At 38.3% G+C, this 19458-nt stretch overlaps 1 protein-coding gene and 1 long non-coding RNA gene across 3 annotated transcripts in view; one reads left to right on the top strand and one right to left on the bottom strand.

The window, feature by feature from the left end:
* The window catches only part of adarb1b (adenosine deaminase RNA specific B1b), a 138117-nt gene that overhangs the window by 69427 nt on the left and 49232 nt on the right, over window positions 1–19458 (bottom strand). The gene's annotated exons all lie outside the window — the stretch shown is intronic.
* On the top strand, window positions 15487–18782 carry LOC103460184 (uncharacterized). The gene is made up of 2 exons (XR_532872.2): window positions 15487–15557; window positions 16230–18782. It is a non-coding gene; the product is annotated as an uncharacterized LOC103460184 (long non-coding RNA).

Raw genomic sequence — 19458 nt, 5'->3', positions numbered from 1 at the left:
TTGTGGCGAAGAGTAGCAGCAGATGTGAGAGGTAATTTGGAGCCCCAAGAGAGACTCAGCAGTGCTTTACAAAGCATTATGGGTAAATATCCCGTCATTAAACCTAACTGGACTTCAATGACATTTTTTCGGTTTCCCACAAACACAAAGACATGAGTGATGTAACAATTTAACTGTGAATGTGTATTTATGGTGTAAGTAACTGATTCTGGATGAAAAGTGAGCACTATAGATTGAATGTAAATAGCTGAAAGTGTTGTGGTAAAATGCTCAAGGTCACATTTACATAACTACGTTCCAAACCAGGGAACAGATCACACTAAGGGTTCTTATGTCAGATTTTCATACTATGCCAGTCTAAAATGTATCATTTTTAAATTGGTGTTCACTTGTAAATATAAGTTGGAAGGAAGGAAGGAAGGAAGGAAGGAAGGAAGGAAGGAAGGAAGGAAGGAAGGAAGGAAGGAAGGAAGGAAGGAAGGAAGGAAGGAAGGAAGGAAGGAAGGAAGGAAGGAAGGAAGGAAGGAAGGAAGGAAGGAAGGAAGGAAGGAAGGAAGGAAGGAAGGAAGGAGATGGATGGAGATAAATGCTTGGATCAACAGAGAAATATTTTTCCCAGGGAGTTTTCTTTTCCCTATTTATGCAGACCTGGAAAATACTTGAATCTACTTCCAGTTATCCAATGAAACCATTAAAGATAATAAATTAATACAATTCAAAGCCTTAAACACTATAAAAATTAGATCTACAACATCAAGACCTTCAGGCCAAAAGCATTTTCATGATACACCATTAGTTCAATACATACACTGTGCTTATAATCTGGAGGATATGCAGTTGTTGAATTGAGATGATGTAATGAGACAAAACGAGAACAAAAGGTGGACAGTGGCAAAAACTCAGAGACAGACAGACAAAATGCTGGCAGCGGCTTTTCTGACGTGAACAGAGAACGGGGTCGTGAGCAGCCACAGCCATTTTTCTCTACCATTATTTTAGCTCCTGTTAGTGTTCACCGGGGGCTTTTGAGAGCACCCAAGTGGAGTTCAGATTTAGAAGAACCAGTAAGGGCTCACTTGATACTCACTAACTATTCTCAAATGTCTTTCCACCTATTCTTCTATCACCCAGAGAGACACTAAAAGTCTGCCGTTCAATCCGGCGAGCAGATAAAATCTGATCAGCATTGGCCCCCGAGGAGAAATTTCTAAAAGGTAGAGAAGAGAAAGCAGGATGAAGTTATTAAATGCTAGATCCCAACACCAGAACAAGTCCCGCCCACGGAAAAAAGAGTTTGAACAACTCAGCAGCTGAATGAAGATGTTGGGACAAACTATCAGCTCATAACGCCGTATGACTGTTTTAAAGTGCACTTAAACACAACTGCAAATTTCTGTCAAAATCCACATGCAACATTCAACAGGACGCCATTTGTTGTTTCATCAGATCTATTATTTATACAGCGGCTGAGTAGACACAAATGGACTGGCATACAACCGCATCACAACACAGTAGGCAGTACGTGGTTTACAAGAGTGGAAAAAAGAGAAAAACATGTTGGAAAAAAACAGCCAACAGATATTGGAAAAGAAAGAGTGATAAATGTGGCATGATTTAAATAAAATCTGACAGCTGTATGAATGTCATGTGGCAAGCAAATTAGTCATCGGTTTGTTCTTATTTTGTTTTTAATAAGAACAAAAAAAAACGTGAATCTGTTACAATTTAGTGGTGTGGAGCTCACTTAAAGCCCGGCAGTAAAGTCCTGCCAAACTCCTTCAACCAAGAATCCTTCTCCTTCACACAGAATACCTCTGGGACATCTGGAAACAAATTAACTTGCTTTGCCTTTTTTGGCTGGAACAAGTCAAGCAGCCCGCAACAGCCCAGCTACTGCCAACATAAAAATTGATGATGGCTCACCGTTACTACATTGATGTTCTTCAAACATGATGGATTATATAAAAAAAACCCACTAATATTCAAATAAGTTAGAATAACTTTGAATATTTTAAACACAGTATTGTTTTTGTGCTAAAATCTCATCAGCAATCATTGATGCAAAAGTGCTTCGCGCAAGAGTCTACAACTCCATTCCAACCGTGCCAGTGTCCTGCAACCACTGAATGTGTCCCTCCTCAACACACCTGAATCAAATAAATGATTAATGACCAGGCTCAAACAAAGCTTGCTGACATGCCAAGGAGGTAATTCAGCCTTTTGAATCAGGTGTGTTGGAACAAAGATGCATCCAAAATCCCCAGGACAGTAGTACTTGAAAACTGGAGTGGCAGACTGCTGTTTGACTGAATTAAACTCAATGTCATGTTCAAGAACTCAGTTTAATATGTCATGGAGCCTTAGCTTCCTGGAAGTATCCATCAGAAGATTGGTGCACTGTGGCTGTAAAGGGATGGACATGGTTTCCGAAAATAAGAAAATATCCCCCAAATAATTACTGACTTCTCTTCTACCTCGGTCACGGACTCGTTTGCTTCTACGCCTTTGTCTTCAACCAAATCAATAGATCCAAAAACGACACTGGTCCTGTCATCCAGAGAGATACTCAGGTGAATTTTCAGTCATTGGGTGTACCAGAAATGGTCAAGTAGTGCTCTCTTTGCCTCCCCATTCTGTGTCTAGAAGTAAGGTGTAGAGGCAGCTGAAGAAACTGAACTGGAACGAGACTAAGTCCAAATGTTGTCAGCCCCAGGGTCGTGAAGTTCTGTGTGGAGCAGCACCTCTTCAGCCTTCAGCCGGTGCCAAAAAAGAAGCTTACCCATCAGTCCTGAGTAAGTCAAGACCTGTTGCACTGACATCCCGCATCATGACAGCTAACAGAATTCAGCCTGATTTGCTCTGTCAGAAACTCTAGAAGACACAGGTGGAGGCCTCAACAATCATCTGGGTCAATGACTACCTGACAAACAGACCACAGTTTGTGAGACTGAAGGAGTATTTGTCTAGCCAGGTGGTCAGATGTTGCAGAGAACCACAGGCTGGACTCTCTACATTCCTTTTTACTCTGCACAACTTAGCCCTGTCATCCAGAGAAGTACTCAGATGAATTTTCAGTCATCGGTGGTACAAGAGGTTAAGGAGTTGAGTACAGAAAGATGTTGGACCGCTTTGTGTCATGGTGTGGGAACAATCATCTTGAATGTGAACAAAAGGGATGATTGTAGATTTCAAAAGACATGGGGTTAGGTCAAACCTTATTTTCACCATGGCAGAAGAAGTGGAGGTGCTGGTGAAGTACAAATCCCAGTGTTCACCTGGACAGCAGGATAAGGTAGACTCTTAAGAAACTTGTGTAATATAATTTACAATAACATTTACTTTTCCTTTTGGAAATTTCTGATCTCAACATCTGAATTTTTCAGCTGAAATCAAGACTTGTTGGACCAGGCATCATTTATCCAATCTATTATTGTCCTCTTTTGGTGAGCCTGTATGAACTGTAGCTTTTCTTTTGGATTTTAGGGTCGTATAGCCATTAGGGGTCGTCTTCTCCTGTTGCTGCAGCCCATCTGCCTCAAGAATCGACATGTTGTACATTCAAAGATGATATTCTGCTTTTCTTGGTTGTAGCAAATGGTTATTTTAGCTACTGTTTCAAGCCCGTTTCTGCTTTGACATCACCAAGGCATTTCTGTCCACATAATTGCTACTTATTGGATATTTTCTCTTCTCCCAACCATTCTCTGTAAACCTCAAATATGCTTTTGTGTGAAAACCCTCAGCTATGTCTGAAAGCAACTGAATGTGTGCACCTAATAAAGCAGTTTATGAGTATATAGCACAACAAATACCAGAAGATTTTACGCCCATATTGCTTAAGTCTACTAAAAATGAGTGTAAATGCAGCCAAAGTTAAAAGAAAAACTTTGAAAGACCTTCAAAAAACTTGGGACTGATCAGGGCCACTTAAAAGGATTATGTGAAAGTCTGGCTGCCTGGAAGCAAAGTACAAACAAACTTATTGGATAAGTGTGCCTTCTATTCATGAAATCTTAAAGTATTTACCCTTGAAATCAACCTTGACTTTCTGTAATATTTCACATAATGGGCAGCTGAGGTATAGTCACCTGGTGACCTTCTCTGCACTATGAACATTACTCCTAAAATAATGACTTTTGCTATTAAAAAAAAAAACAACATATTGGCAGCTGTCCTATTCAAAAGGTTTGGTTATGACTAAAGTGCCAGCCGACCAGCTGGGACATTTTGGCAGTGTGTGTGTTAGAAAGAAAGAGTGTGTGTCCGCATGTGTGCAGCAGTATGTCGATTTGGCAGTGCCGTTCCCCTTATTTCAGTCCTTACATAACGCGGATCATTCTAGAAAAATGTGACAGCAAAACTCATGTCGTGACGCAGTTGTGTTGCCACAGGGGGGAAGACGACATCACAACAGATTGGAAATGTTACTCACTCAATGGAGCCAATAAAACTCACACAAGCGCACACACTTGCATCATAACTCTCCCCAAACAGGGTGCTGAGACGACACATGAGCATTTCGAAATGGCTGCACCTGCTGCTGAGAAAATATCTGTTACTGTGTTTATTTAAAACGTAGAATTTGATCTTGTCACTCATGCAGGATTACTGTTCTCTATGAGGATTCGAGATTAAAGACAGTTTTCGGCTAAAGTCAAGGTCTGTAGCATTGGACCTCTCCTAATAAAAATTATATTGACTCTGCTAACCCCTACTCCCCTCTCTGGTGGTTCGGCTAAGCTGATTTTATTTATGAAAGCTCAATCTGAATGCGACGTGACCAGCTGCACCAGAGGGAACCGCACTTTTTAAGCGAGACACCCAATACCAAAAACGGTAAAACTGTCTGTTTCTATTTTTACATGGAAAGAAAAGGTTTACGAGAAACTGTATTTTGAGGAATCTTTGCACCTCGTATACACAGTGTTAGGGTCCACATCTGCCCTCAAATAGCTAAAATCAGCAATCTCAAGCATCCCTCTCAAACTAGTTCAAACACCAAATACATATATAATATCAGTAAAAACACACAATAGAAGTTGTAGTAGCGCTATAGAAGAAGCTAACATTTACAGTCTTCCTCATTTCCATTCTTGCAATACAACTAAACAGCGGCAACAAAAAAAGGCGCTCCTGGATTGGCTGTTTTGTAAACACCAGCCAGTAGCATTGCGTCTAGATATCTCAGCTTTCCATGCTGCATTTTTTTAGTTAACATTCTCTACACACACAAAAAAAAACTGAATAGGAAACTTTTACACAAATTTAGAGTTATGTTTCCAAATAAAATTGTGAAGTGAAGAACCCATGAATGCTGATCTACGAATACGCAACAGTATACTGTATGCAGCACCATGTCCAAGATAAAGGAAGGTATTAAGTAAAAATGAAGGTAAAAACAACTGTAAAATATTCCATCTCAGGTTTGACCAGTAGCAGTATCTTAAGTGGAACCTGCACGCCAGGTTCCACTTTTCTGATTTGGTTGGTGGGTAACTTGTGTGCCAAAAATACTGACAACATTTTGATGAAAAACATGTACAGACTGATCTAACGTCCTTTAAAAAAACATAAAGTAGCTGTGTGTGGTAATAAATCTTTTCAAAAGGCCATGATATTGTGATGCATCTAAAAAAAATCTGCCAGATTTTTTCCTTGCCAACTGTAGGAGGTTATTTCTTTCATTTGGCAAGCAAGCAGATAAACAGAGAAGCTGCTGCTTTTCTATCCTACTCACATGAACCGTGGGAGGGAGGCAAAAACCGAGAACGGCTTTCTTATGCATAAATCTATCCATTTTAATCTTGAAAGTCACACAAACTAATGAAAATGATAATATTTAGCTCAATCACAATGAGTGCAAACATTTATTCCATCTCGCATGTCACTGCTTATTTATTTTAGATTTTAATCTTCATTCTGGGTAAAAGATAAAGCAGATAGGCCCCCGGTGGAACATCCCAGACCAGACGAGGTTTACCACAGCTCTGTCAACACGGCAGCGACAGCAGCATGTGCGTAATCTATCTCGGCCCTCGCGTCCATTTGCTTGCGACTCCATTCTGCTCGACTGACTCTGTTCACAGAGTGAGAGGTTCGCCTTGTCTCGGTCGGGGGGGTTGCTGAGCTTGTAGAAAACCTGGAGTGCACACAAACAGCTCATGCATGCACTAAGTCTGATATACACGCTATTAATATTTAAAACCCTGCAGCTCAGTCCCTTATCGCTCCGTTTTCGCCTTGCTTCTGGTTCCCTTACTTCAGCTCCATACGATCCGTCTGGTTGGTAAAAAGCGCCACCTCAGTGAGGCCGTGATTCATTTTAGCATTAACTGCAACTGAAAATGCTTAATAGGGCGTCATTCAGATAAAGTGTTAGATGTCATTTGCAGTAATCTATCCAGGGCATTTAGAAGTTATTCATTTTTTGCTGTTTAGCCAATATTCCCAAATACGGTTATGGTTTAGAAGAGTTTGCAAACAAGTTGGTCAGTCAGGATAAATGCCGTCTGGCAGCAAAACTGAGACACCAGCTGGGAATCCTTGATGTCACCTTGTGACACATGGTGACATTCAGCGGTGAAAGCATTTCTCCCTATTTTAGAATCAAAAGTGTTCAAAGTATTTAAGAAAAGAATCTTCAAAAACTGCAGACTGGTAGATGGGCAGATAGACGGATGGATGGATTTGGACAATAGGAATGGAAATAAAGTCAGGAAATACTCATTGAGGATGAACGTCCGTGCAGCTTTTATAGAATTTCCTTCAGGTCACACAGTTCCTGTTCCCATCTAAAACAAACCTCTGCATTAAACATAAATGACTACAGGTCCAAACTTTTAACTGGTAATGTCTCAGTTTAAAGTGGTTGGAGCTGCAATGGTCTGGCAGTCTGATTATGTAAGCTCTTTACATCAAGCCAGTGACCTGTTTCACCTCAACTACTTCTGGACTTATCAGGACAAGCAAACGTCCTTTAATCTGTGTGAAATTATCATCTTAAATGCCTCCAACTACATAAAAGAATGAAATACCATAAAAGCTGCAGCATTGCTTTAAAAAAGGCATAAGTATGTTGGAAATCATTAAAATAGAGGCTTGATTTGCTTGATTCACCAGTGAGTCTTGACAAATTAGGTATTCGTATGGATTAAGTTAAAACAAACACACACTCCTTAACAAATGCAAATTCATTTTTCTTTATCACACATGCACTAATACACATTTACTTGTGGCTAAGTCTGTAATTATAGCATGCCCATTAATCAGTGACAGCTGTAATTATACTAATTCCAGTGTGTAATCTGATCAAGGTGAGTAGGATCAAATTATAACATTTCCCTGATGCAACACTCGCTGGGAAATTTAAGCAATCATGACAGGGCCGAGGTTGCAAAGAAAATTGGTTTAGACCACAACAATCTGATTTGTCTCGGTATGGTAGCTGATTAGTGGGCTAAGCAATGAAATGTGCGTAAACTCTCTGTAGCCTGTAGGCTAATTTTAAAACCAAATACTTACTTTATAAAGCTGCTAATTTACAGAAAGAGATGTTTTTTGGGGGGTTTTCTGAGATAACAGTAAAATGAGAAATTTCTGGGTATTTCTTCATTACTAACTTGATTTTTAAGTGATTAAATAATTAGATATTCAATGCTTCAAATTGTAACACATTGACGTCCAAGAGTATTGGTGCGTAGGCAGCCATTTGCTATGGGACATTTACTGATGGAGAACAAAAGATAGGAATTTTAAGTTTCCAGCTGGATCCAGAAGTTAAGTTGAAGTAAAACCAACTGAACTTGAGGTCCAACATTCATGCGAGACAGGATGAAATGGCTTAAAAAGACAAAAAGAAAATGTTTGAGTTTGTTTTCGTCAATTTGGTCATAAGCCATAAATGGGGGGAATCAAATAAGTTACCCACATTTAAACAAAAATGACACTTAAAACACAAAATGTACCAAAGATTTCACATCAGTGTTAATTACATTATCATTTATGAATTTAACATGACCGAAAAAGTGCAGGCTAAAGTATTGCTTATTTCACTTATCCTCTTTCCAATATCTGTTTTGAACAGATTCTAAAGTCTGTAAAGTACACATTTGGAGAAAGCAGGAGAAAAACAGTACAACTGCCAGTTAATATTTAACTAAATAATAATAATAATAATAATAATAATAATAATAATAAATACTTAATTTACACCAAATTCTTGTGGCACTTTACAGTTTTTAAAATCTTCATGTATTAATTTCAGCATCAAAAAGTAGACCAAAGATGCACTCTTGTTTATTAAACAAATACTTTTTAAAACTCCTTCTGGTGTTTGCTTTTCTAAAGACGCATCTTCCTCTAAGTGCGTACTCGTTCTTTCTGGTATGGAGCTTCTTAACACAGCCTGGAAACAAATCAATTCTACACTAATGTTTTTCAGCAACAAAAAAAGCACCAAGTTCTGAAAACATGGGTCCATTTATTTCATCAATAAATGGACTGTTAGTAGTTGCATGGAGATCTGTCTTATTAAGTATTCTTATTGGCCTGCTTTGCATTACACAAATTGAATTAGTGATCCTGACAAGAAAGTCAAGGATCCAAACGAAAAATGAGGAACCAGATAATTGACCATCTGCACAAACATTTCTCAATCCTTGGGGGTCTAGTATTTAATCCTATCTAAATTTTCCCTTGCTATTTTCTAAACATGCACGTCTGTGTGCACTGCTGAGAGTAATACCAGGAACAATGAGATTGATTGATGGTTCTTTGTTATCACTGAGTGTTTCCAGAAGTATGAGCGACCGCGTCTGTAATTGTTGCATTAAGTCTGTCAGATCAAAATGGGCTGATCTGAGGTATGTTTTGAACCTGTTGTCATAATAAAAGCCTGATGGTGATTTGTAGTCACATGGGAAATATAACAAATTAATGACTTATCGTGAAAACATAGAAGACAGAGAGTCGACTACAAAATGTAGTTAATTTAAGTGATATATTATACATGTTACTTTGCAAATTTGTTGTACACAGGAAAAAAGACATGGAGAGTTGAATGACTAAATATCCCATGTCCTGTCTGGCTTGTAATCATAGATGCAGCATATCTTCTAATTTTCCAACAGTTCAACCAATTTTGTTTGATTAGGAGTTGCATTTTTATACTTTTTGCATCACGGAGTAAAAAGGTCTGAGATGCAATAACAGAGCTAAATATCGACTTGGTTTGAAATTTAAAAACTGTTTCTTGTAACACAAACTTCTCTTTCCAATAAGCACCAGCTTTGCCGCTTCATTTTGTTACTCATTGGGATAACATCAGAAAAGTCCCTCTGGACTTTCTTTCCCAGAACATTTTGAACTACCCAGGCCATTTCTTTTCCAATGTTTCAACTGTGGGTCTGTCTGCTGACGCTGCTGATGCTGAGCAGATCCTTTTACTGCAATCTGTAGACACAGATCTCAGTAAAATACAACAATGCAGCTTTGAATACAATTAAAAATAGTAAAATCTGAACAAAGAACTATTGCTTAAAAGCCCAGGAGTGACACATCAAACTGTGTGCAAATTGGTAACTTTCAGCTACATGAAAGCCCAAATTTTCAACAATAAACCTACAACAAATTGTTCTGTCACAGCAACTACACTTTATAAAACACAGAGTTACTCCCAAACTAGCAACTAACTTCAAATGAATTTAGCAACATTAGCAGCATCGTGTGCATGGCTGTTAATGACACACAATAAAAAGGGACTGTTATCACTTTAATTTGCAAGACAGACAGCAGATAAACGTAGTAAAATATTGTAACATTGCTAGTTTAATGTTTCTTCTTCAGATGAAATGAATGTTTTACTTAAATTGTTTAGTTAATATTTACACTAAGATGGCCTGATTTTATTAAAGTACAGTGGATCATTGTTTATTTGCAGATTTTTCTGAGAAACATAACACCTTATTTATAGAAAAATATGCCTATTCATGAATCTTTCCGTAGCACACATCTAAAAAAAATATTTTAAAAGAAATACAGCTTGGGAAGCTGAAATGCTCAGGCATAGTAATACTCTGGTTTCTGCTCTGGTCCTGAAGTGGAAGCTATGGAAAGAAACAACTAGCACAGAAAAATGCTTTAGTTCCTGGAATACTTTCCTGTAGTGGAAAACACAACTGAACAGAAAGGTTTTATAGATGTGTCAAAGAACAAAGAACTGGACTGAAACTAAGTGACAAAGCAGCCAAAATCCAAAGAAAGAAAGTGTTCAGAAAACCTGAAGAACCACTGAGCAGAAGAACTCAGATGCAAAATGAGGAAATGAGCAATGACTCAAGACTGTTCCACAGAAATGTTATTGCATCAAATAAAGCCATGTAGGTTGGAACTTGTACAGGCAGTCAACTCTAAATATTACCCACGTAAAAGAAATACTGGCAACAATATGAGACAACGCAGACATGTAGTAACAGTCACACTCTAGCAGATACTGATTAATCAAAACACCACATCTGTATTATCACACCCACACCGACTTTATACACAGCGTGTCAGAACTGAACGTTATTACTGAGCTCAATATTTATCCCAGAAGTACACAGAGCTGATGTTTGAGTAAAGAACCCCTTCCATTGTGAAAACAAGAAGCTCAATCACTGTACAAAGTCCTAACTGCGGTACGTACAGTGGAAAACACATGTCACCGAAACACAAAGCAGACCAGCTCTGCAGGGTCTGGTGTGCACTATCGGCAGCAGCAGCTGCCGTTTCAGACCTGCCTCAATGATCGCGTTGTTTTTGCATCTGGTCACCGCTCCCACTCGCGGCTTTCCAAAACAAACAGGGGCTTTGATACGGGACCCGTCCGTCTCCCGTCTGGTCGCAGCCGAGGACGGCGTGCAAGCACATGCCCGTCCGCAAGAATGACAGCTTGCTGAAGATGAAAATACACGGAGAAAGTGAGAAACAGATCGACGCGGTGTGGGTGCAAAGTGTGAAAGAATGCAAGTGCTCTCCATGTGGATTCCACTCATAGAAATATATGTTAATCACTGTGTCATATTTTGAATCGCTGCGTTCATTAAGATCACAGGGAGCATATGCCGTTAGAGCATCTGAAGAGAGGAGAGCCAAAACAGAGAGCTGTAATTATTCATGAATAAGTAAAAGTGGATTCATTTTAATACAGACCATGATGCACTCAAAGAGAATGTCCTAATGTCCTCAAGCAAAATCTTTGGGCTGAATTCAAAAAGATCTTTCCTCTTCCTCAAATAAATCAGCTGGCACATACCTTATAAAATGCTCTGGTCAGGATAATTAGCACAAAGTCCTGAGAAACTTCTCATTGTGAAAATACATGTAGGTTAAAAGGACCCCAATATCGTTATTCCTGATGTTCAAAGTTTTCTACTGAAGCATTGCCATATAAAGCTGCTGGTGTTTTGTGCTGTAAATCATTTCATTTAGGAGATTGTGTAACTTCTTTTCTTCTACAATCAGCTCTAGGAGCTGCTTGTAAGATCTTTTATGTAAAGTAGAATGTGTTTCAGGGTTTCAATACTTTCACTTTTTACATTGTAAATGTAATTTTTACGAGACCCTTCAAATTGCATTCAATGAATGCAATGTGAAGATTACATTGCATTCAATGAATGCAATGTAATCTTGAGCCGTAACTGAAGCTTCAGAGTCAGGTCACCCAGCTGAAACCCCATTTCTAACCAATGCTCTGCCAATTAGCTTCCTGTTAAAACTTCCTCCTCTTCACCACTGGTATCCAAACATTGTAAAGTTGAAAATACCACAAAATCCGACACCTTTTTAAAATAAAGATTAAAGAAATGTTTGCAAAATTATTTTTTGGTTTTCTGTTTAACAAAATAAACAGGTCATAGTTTAATTATATGAACCAATTAGTTTGTTTTTTGTAGAAAAGATATTATGAGTTTCTGTGGCATAAAAAGGGTCTCATGGGGTTGTTGGATAATAACCATAAAAAAAAGCTGAAATCTAAAGTACATTCCAAATCATTTACACTAAATTTTTTGAAAATTTGATATAGAAACCTATTTAAAGTAGTTGTGGTTCTGATCCTTATTTGGTCCAATGGATTCTCATGAAGTAGAACTAAAAAAAATCCCTCAACAAACCAAATTAACCAACTCAGCAATTTTCCTGCTGGCTGATATCATTTATTGGAGTCATATACATAATATAATATCCTTAGTAGTATCTTTAAATCATCTGGTCTGAAACATACCCCAGGTGGGTGTAAACTGACTCATAGTGAGGATAAAGCATCCCATGGCAAACGGCTGCATTTTGTTATAAAACACACTGTTTGTTCTGCACTTCCTTTTACAGCCTTAGAATTACATTTTCAATCCATCCCTGTAGTTCTTTACCCAGTTCCAGCATAAACATTTTTTTTCACTGAATTCCTACCCCATTAAATCCAACAATCATCCTCTGTGTCATGTTTCAAGAAAAGATCACAATAAAAGCGGTTTTATCTTCAAAAGCAACCTTTAAAATAAAACAGGATTGTTATAGCTGCTTCAATCAAATAGGTTTCCTGAAGAAAGAAGATAGCAGCTTTTTCAAGTCAAATAGTTTAAGGGAGCACATCCTTAAAAATGCTCAGTTAAGTGAGCCAATTACTAAACTAAGTACTTTCATAGTGAGAGTCGCTGGAGCAAAAGGTCAATTTAAAATCTCTCACTTAGTGTCTGCTTGATCTAGTTTGGCCAAATAGAGGTACTTATTTGATCATTTAGAATTCAAGTAGATAAATATCTATTCTGAAGTCTTTTAAAGTTGATTAATATCTTCATTAAAAACTGACCATTCTAGTAATATATTTGCTTACAGTATAGTAAGAAAAGCAGGAATCCTACCTCACCAGATTTAGCGTCATTTTGCATTTACTGTACACCAACAAGGTGATGAGTCTGACTCACCCTGCAGCAAAGCAAACCCTTCCAAAAAAAATGCAGCGTCAAGGTCTTTCTATGACGTCTCCACAACAACACGCCATCCTGAAATATGGTTCCCAGCTGCTGCACCAAAGGTCAGTCTTCTAGCAGGTCCCATTTTTACTGCTGCACTTCTCAGATGTACAGAAAATCTCCAAGGACATGACAGTGATGAAATATGGCCAGCCTAGTTACTTTTGGCAAGGCGATTAAATCTTCTCATGCAGCGTTCTTGCAGCACCAAGAAGAAAAAAAAAAGTATATATATATTAGAAAGAGTTGTATGGCTGCACAAGTCCCATACTTAAACACCTGCAAGCAATGTTGACACCTAAAGGTGCCATATAGTTGTATCCCAGTCCCTAAAAATCCAGATGAAGATTGCCAGTGCAAATTCTTTTGCATTTCTCCTAAATAACTTCTCTTCTCAAAAATATTTCTAAAACCTACACTTTCTGGGTTTGTACTTAAGCAGAGCAAAAGTTTTAGACATTTAGGCTTTTTCAATGTTTACATGTTAGGCAAAACTTTAAGGTATGTTCTCACCTAAGAAAGTGGGTAGAACCATGGATACTAGAAGGGATAGTCAGCCAAATAGGAAGTCATTCAAGGTTTAAATATCTGCAACCAAATTCAAGAGACTTGAAAGAAAGAAGAAATAAGAAATTGTTCCCTCTAGCTTCCAAAACTGAACCTCACCCAACAGTCGTGACCTTTGTAAAGATGCTGGAAGAGAAGTCGCTTAGGCCCGAATCCTATTTCCTAGAGGGACCCTTGCGCCCACGCCCAATGCCTACATCTCTTGGCACTAAGCTCAAGAAGCAGTTAGGGTATTTAGCAATGACAAAGGATACTCCTAAAAGAAGTCACTGCTTCATTAGACATCACTCACTCCTGTTACAAACGTTTCCCAGGCTAAAACAAGAAATTGGACCAATCCTTCATAAATCTTGGGTATTTTTTATAGTTTTTGTTTCTTTTCGGGAAGATAAAAAAAATCACTTTTTTAGGAACTAAAACATCTATGTACCAATATGTTGCCTGAAGAATCAGAATTTGTCTATGTTTAATGTAAGTTATTTCCTCAAGATGGACCTGAAATTAAAAAAAACACATCCATGGGAGATTATGCAAATAAGGAAAAATGAAAATTGTACCTTAATCAAGCATATCAAACTAGACATTACACAGGATGTTAGAGTTGGACAGACATTGTAGAAAATGTGTAATGATTTGAGAAAATATCGAAAAACATTGAACTACACATAATAGTTGGCATGCCCAAAAAAAAAAGAAAATTTTACTTGCAATTTTCTTAAGCACTTGATAAAACTTGTGATATTAGATTTATAAGATCAAGATGAGTTTTTTTGAATAATATTTTCTGAAAACTAGTATTACTAGTCCTGATAGGACTCCTTCTTCAGTCTTACAGCATTTCTTTGCCGAGTTGGAATGTGACAACTGCTGGGTTGGGCTTTGATCCCCTTGAAACTGCTTATAGTTCTAATTTTGTTTGTTTTCCCAAACTGAGACTTATCGGATTACATGAAATAGTCATATGCCACAGGAAGTTTCAGCAAGTATAGATGTTCAGATTAAACTGAGTGCCAGTTTTACTCTGCAAGTGCATCGGTAAGACACACAGTGCAATGTTTTTTTTTAACAAAACCTAAACTTTTAAACTGATTTGTTTTAATGAAAGATAAAATGTAAACTTATCTTTGCTTTTGGAGGAACCAATTAGCACAAAGGAAAATAAATTGTGCTCTTGCTGCTTTGCATGTTCTGGCCAACAGCATGCCAAGTAGCATTATAGCTCGGTATTTCAGCTTCCAAAACTGTAGTTTCTTTCAAATAATTTAGGTATGCTCTAAAAATTATGGAATAGGTAAAATTTTCAAATAATTTGGAGTTATGTTCCACATAAAAATCCAAGAATACTGATTACGAAAGGTCATCCAGTCCACTACAGCACTTAGGAAATACTCCAAACCAAACAAACAATTTACACAATAGTAATTTTTACCCAGCTGCACTCACAAACATGTTTTCATACATCAATGTGCAGAAAGGTAGGTAAATTGGGATTTAGTATACAGCCCAGGGGCATGACGAAATGATAGGAGGATGCTGGAATCAAACCACAACCTGTGATTGTGAGAAAGCTTCTCTTCCCACCGAGCTACTGCCTTATGTTATTTCACAAAGTGATTATTTTAATTAAATAAAAAGCTTTGTTCAGCTGTAAACCATTCTCTTAACCTATTTTATTGTATGTAACAGAATTTAATCATCTATATAGTGGATCATATATACCAGAATCAAGGCTGAGTGGGGGAATCAAACTGTATCAAAATGGTTCTGGTGTGCATGTACCTTTAAATTCTCCGCTCACCGGTAGTGCATCGAATGTGCGTATATTGAAAGCCACAAAGCAGAGATACCCAACCCAAAGAATATGAGGAGGTCTCTGAGGTATCGCCATAAAAACGGTTAGGATGAATGACAACAATCAACAGCAGAAACTGCTGGGACCATAGGAAGTTTAGACAACGCTCACTTAATTCTGTTCTTAAAGTAAGTCATGCTTTTATAAAAAAGAGAGTAGAAGATATCAAATAGTGTGCATTAAGTGGTAGTCTACCCCACTAAAAGCTATTCTAGGACTCTTAGTTTTTCATTGCCTGATATGATTTTCAGTGCTCTGTGTATTTATGACAGCAAACTGTGAAATATGTCCAGCGTTTCTTTTCCTATCCTGTGATTCGGTCACTCTGCATACCCCCAGCTGACTGAATTGTCCATAAAAATACACCGCTGCGGCGTTAGTGCCTGTCAAACGCTCGTCTTTCTAACCTCGCAGCGGCTCATTGTATTTTAGCAGGATGAGTTGTAGCCGTCCTGCCAACAGTGCACTAAATATTCATTAGGATAATGGAGGAGAGGTGCAGGCTGGAGGGCATGAGTACTCCTCAACAGCACAGGCAGCAGGAACTTTGCTGCCATAAAAACCCACACAGAACAGGGCGCTGGCATTGCTTAAAAATAACAGCAGCTGGGATTTGAGTGTCTGCATGCACGCAAATGTGTTCTTTTTTTTTCCCCTTTTAATTAGCACTGGAGAGCGAGCAAATGTGTGTGCATGCTACCAGCTTGTGTTAAAAGAGGAGTGATAGTTGTGGTCTAAGCAAAGCTGGGGTTTTTTCAGGCAGAGCAGATGACAATGTCTTTTTTTCCACCTTTCCTCAGGGAGAAATAACAGCGCCCCCGGGTGCGAGTCGCACTCATCAGGGTCTTCTCAAGGCGGTCCTCCTCTACCTGACAATTCACTGCCCACACTACCCAGCAGGACTGTTTAGGAGTCACACCAGGAGGACAATAAATGTCTCCTTGTGTCAATAACACCAGCTGTTCTATCTGAGCCACTGCTGGCTCTCAACGCAAACAGGGACTACTTTATTAAACCAAAGAAAAAATTAGCTTTATTGTCCTCAAGTGTCAACACAATGATAAGCCTGGAGGCCAAGAGCTCATTGTGTAGTCTCTAGCATGAATCAAATCCCAAACAAGGCATCAGTAACGTTCCAAAATACAACGTGGCTGCAGCTTTTATGACATCAAACCCTCCTCATCTGGTAGCTCTGTACAGGCACGGACAAATATTTTAACAGAAACGCTTTAAATCTCTTTGACGCTTCAGTTTTCCTGGTGAAAATTCATCACTACTGTGCAACGAGAGTTGGTATGCAAAATTTGTTTTTGCAAAGATCTTCAGTGGCTAAAAATAGAAAAAAGTAATCAGCATAGTAAAATGTTTTCTATAAAATGGGGTAGATGAAATGATAAATGGACTGAACTTATAAAGCGCTTTCCCAGTGACACGGACCACTCCAAGCATTTTGCACTAGAGCCACATTTACACTTTGGCATGGGTTAAGTGCACTGCCCAGGAGCACATCAACATGTGACAGGACAAAGCTGGAACCAAACCTAAAACCATCCAATTGTAAGACACCTTCTCTACTAAAACCAGGAAGACAGAGCACATCACCGCAGTTCTACCCAGTAGCTCAGAGAATAGACTTTAAAATACTTTTGTTAGTTTATATGTCACTGAATGGATCAACCCTCCAGACCATTTAGGTCTTCTGGTTCTAGCTTACTTTGCATCCTTAGAGCCAGAAACAAACATGGAGAAGCAACATTCAGTTTTTATGCTCCTCTATTCAGGAGCAAACTTCCAGAAAAATGCAAAACTGCTGAAACACTGACTTAATTTAAAGTAAGTAATTTCCTTTAAGAAATAACTGAAAATCTTTCATTTTAGGTTGTTTTACAACTTTCCATAACTTTGATGTATTTTCCCACTGCAATGTAATGTTTTGGGGGATTTTGGCAAAAAGACATTTCAGTCTTTTGCTACACAAATAAACTCGACTTGCCTAAATACGAGCAAGAAGCATCTTCTTCAAAAGTGAGCTGAAGATGTTTAAACAATGGCCTTTTGAAAATATGGGCAACAATGAAAATGAAGCCACATCTGTCCAAGAAAAACATTAAGAACAGACTGCAACTCAGCAGAAAGAACAAGGATGGACAGTCTGGTGCAAAGTATTTTTTTCTCTGATGAATCCGCCTTCAGATTGTTTGTGACATCTGGAAAATCATTTGTCCAACAAAGAAAAGCTACCATCAGGTCTTAGTTGTGTTGACAGTGAAGCATCCTGATACAACCCATGTGTGGGGTGGTTTCTAGTTCAAGGAAGTAGGCTTAGTCACAGCTCTGCCCAACAAACACTGCCACAGATAAAGACTGAGATCAAAACAGTCAAAAATGCACAGTTTGGTGATAATCTGCTTATTTTAATGCATGATGGAGCACAAAGTCCCAAGACGAGCATGTAAAGTGATTCAAAGATCTGACAACAAAATTCTGGACCCAGGCTGAGATGAGTTCTCAAAAAGCAGGAGGGGGAACGAGAAGCCAACTTATGGTGATTAAAACCAAGCATAAGATATAAATCTACCCAACATTCAGAGGTTTTCTTACCCTGCTAATGTTTTATTTTCTTCTGGATTGTTGGAGAATAACAGCAAACAGCATCCTCAGATTTACTCCCTCAGACTTTTAAAACTTCTCAACATTTTTTTTGTGTTGTTTTTGCTTTTTCCATGACCCAAGCAGTTTGAGTTTGATTTGGTAACCACACCACAAAGTGACATGTGGTCAGTTTTTTATGCTGTGCACACATTTATTTCCATCCCTCCTCCACTTTAAACACTCCGACACAAACTAGCAAATGTTTTGACACATTGGCACATGGAAGAGTTGGGGGGAAAATAGACAAACAGGGATGGAGGGAGACGGCAGCATCCCTTGATAGTTGAGCTGCCCCTAAAAATAGCCACACCGGTGGGAGACGCTGTGAGACGAGTTGTTCCACTCAGAAAAACAATGCATGGAAAAAATGGAGCGAAAAATGCATCCATTAAGTCCAGCGCAAGATTAAACACAGAGAGGAGATGAGATGTCGTTTTTAAGTGTTCATTCCCCCCCTTGAATTTTTTCACAATTTTTTTCACAACAAAACCACAAACTTTAAAGTATTTTATTAAGATTTTATGTAGTGTAGATACAGTGTAGTGCATCTTTTCGAAATAGCATTAAGCAATTGACTGCAAAATAAATTAAAACAGGCTTGACAATTTCCATTTTAATATTCTTTTTAGGGTAATTCTGTTTACAGGGACAACATAATCCATTTTGTTTGCTGTTTCAAATAAAATATTTTTATTTCTGTTTTATGGTTGTTTTATTTTGGATATTCAAAATGTCTTCCAGTTCCAATGCCAACCGTTTTTTAAAAATCTTTTTTAAATCTTTTAAAAAAGATTTAAGTTTATTGGTCTTGGACCAATTTATTGAACAAACTTGCATTTTTAGTCCATTATCAATATGTTACTTGAAAATGGTCTCAAAGCGACACATTATTGTCATTTATCTCAACAGTTACAGGGATAATTTATCATCCACCAGATTTTGTTACTGTGACAGGCCTAGACACTTGGTTTCAAATCAGGGTTAGGTTCAAGAAAAACATCTAAGCTTTGAACGTTTGAAAAAGCTCCAATCAGCCCATCATCCTAGAATGGAAAGAGGATGACACAACGGGACAAACCTATAATTTCCCATTTCCTGCAGGATAAAAAAACATATTTATGTCCTGGAATGGCCAAGTCAAAGTCCAGTCCTAAAACCAATTGAGAATCTGTGATTTGAATGACTTGAATGTTGACTCTCCACCCAACCTGAGTGAATTTGTGTTGTTTTGCTATGAATGCCAGACAAAAACATCTCTATATCGATGTATAAAGCTGCTAAAGGCTAACCACCAAAGGAGGCTCCACAACACAAGTGTCAAACTCAAGGCCTGAAGGCCAAATCCAGCCCACCAGAAATACACAGATGTTTTGTTGC

Source organism: Poecilia reticulata, chromosome 2 (genome assembly GCF_904066995.2).
Source record: "Poecilia reticulata chromosome 2, P_reticulata-male-v2, whole genome shotgun sequence".
Lineage (NCBI taxonomy): Eukaryota > Metazoa > Chordata > Actinopteri > Cyprinodontiformes > Poeciliidae > Poecilia > Poecilia reticulata.
Note: the sequence above shows the minus strand (reverse complement) of the source record. Positions and strands in the feature narration are given on the sequence as shown.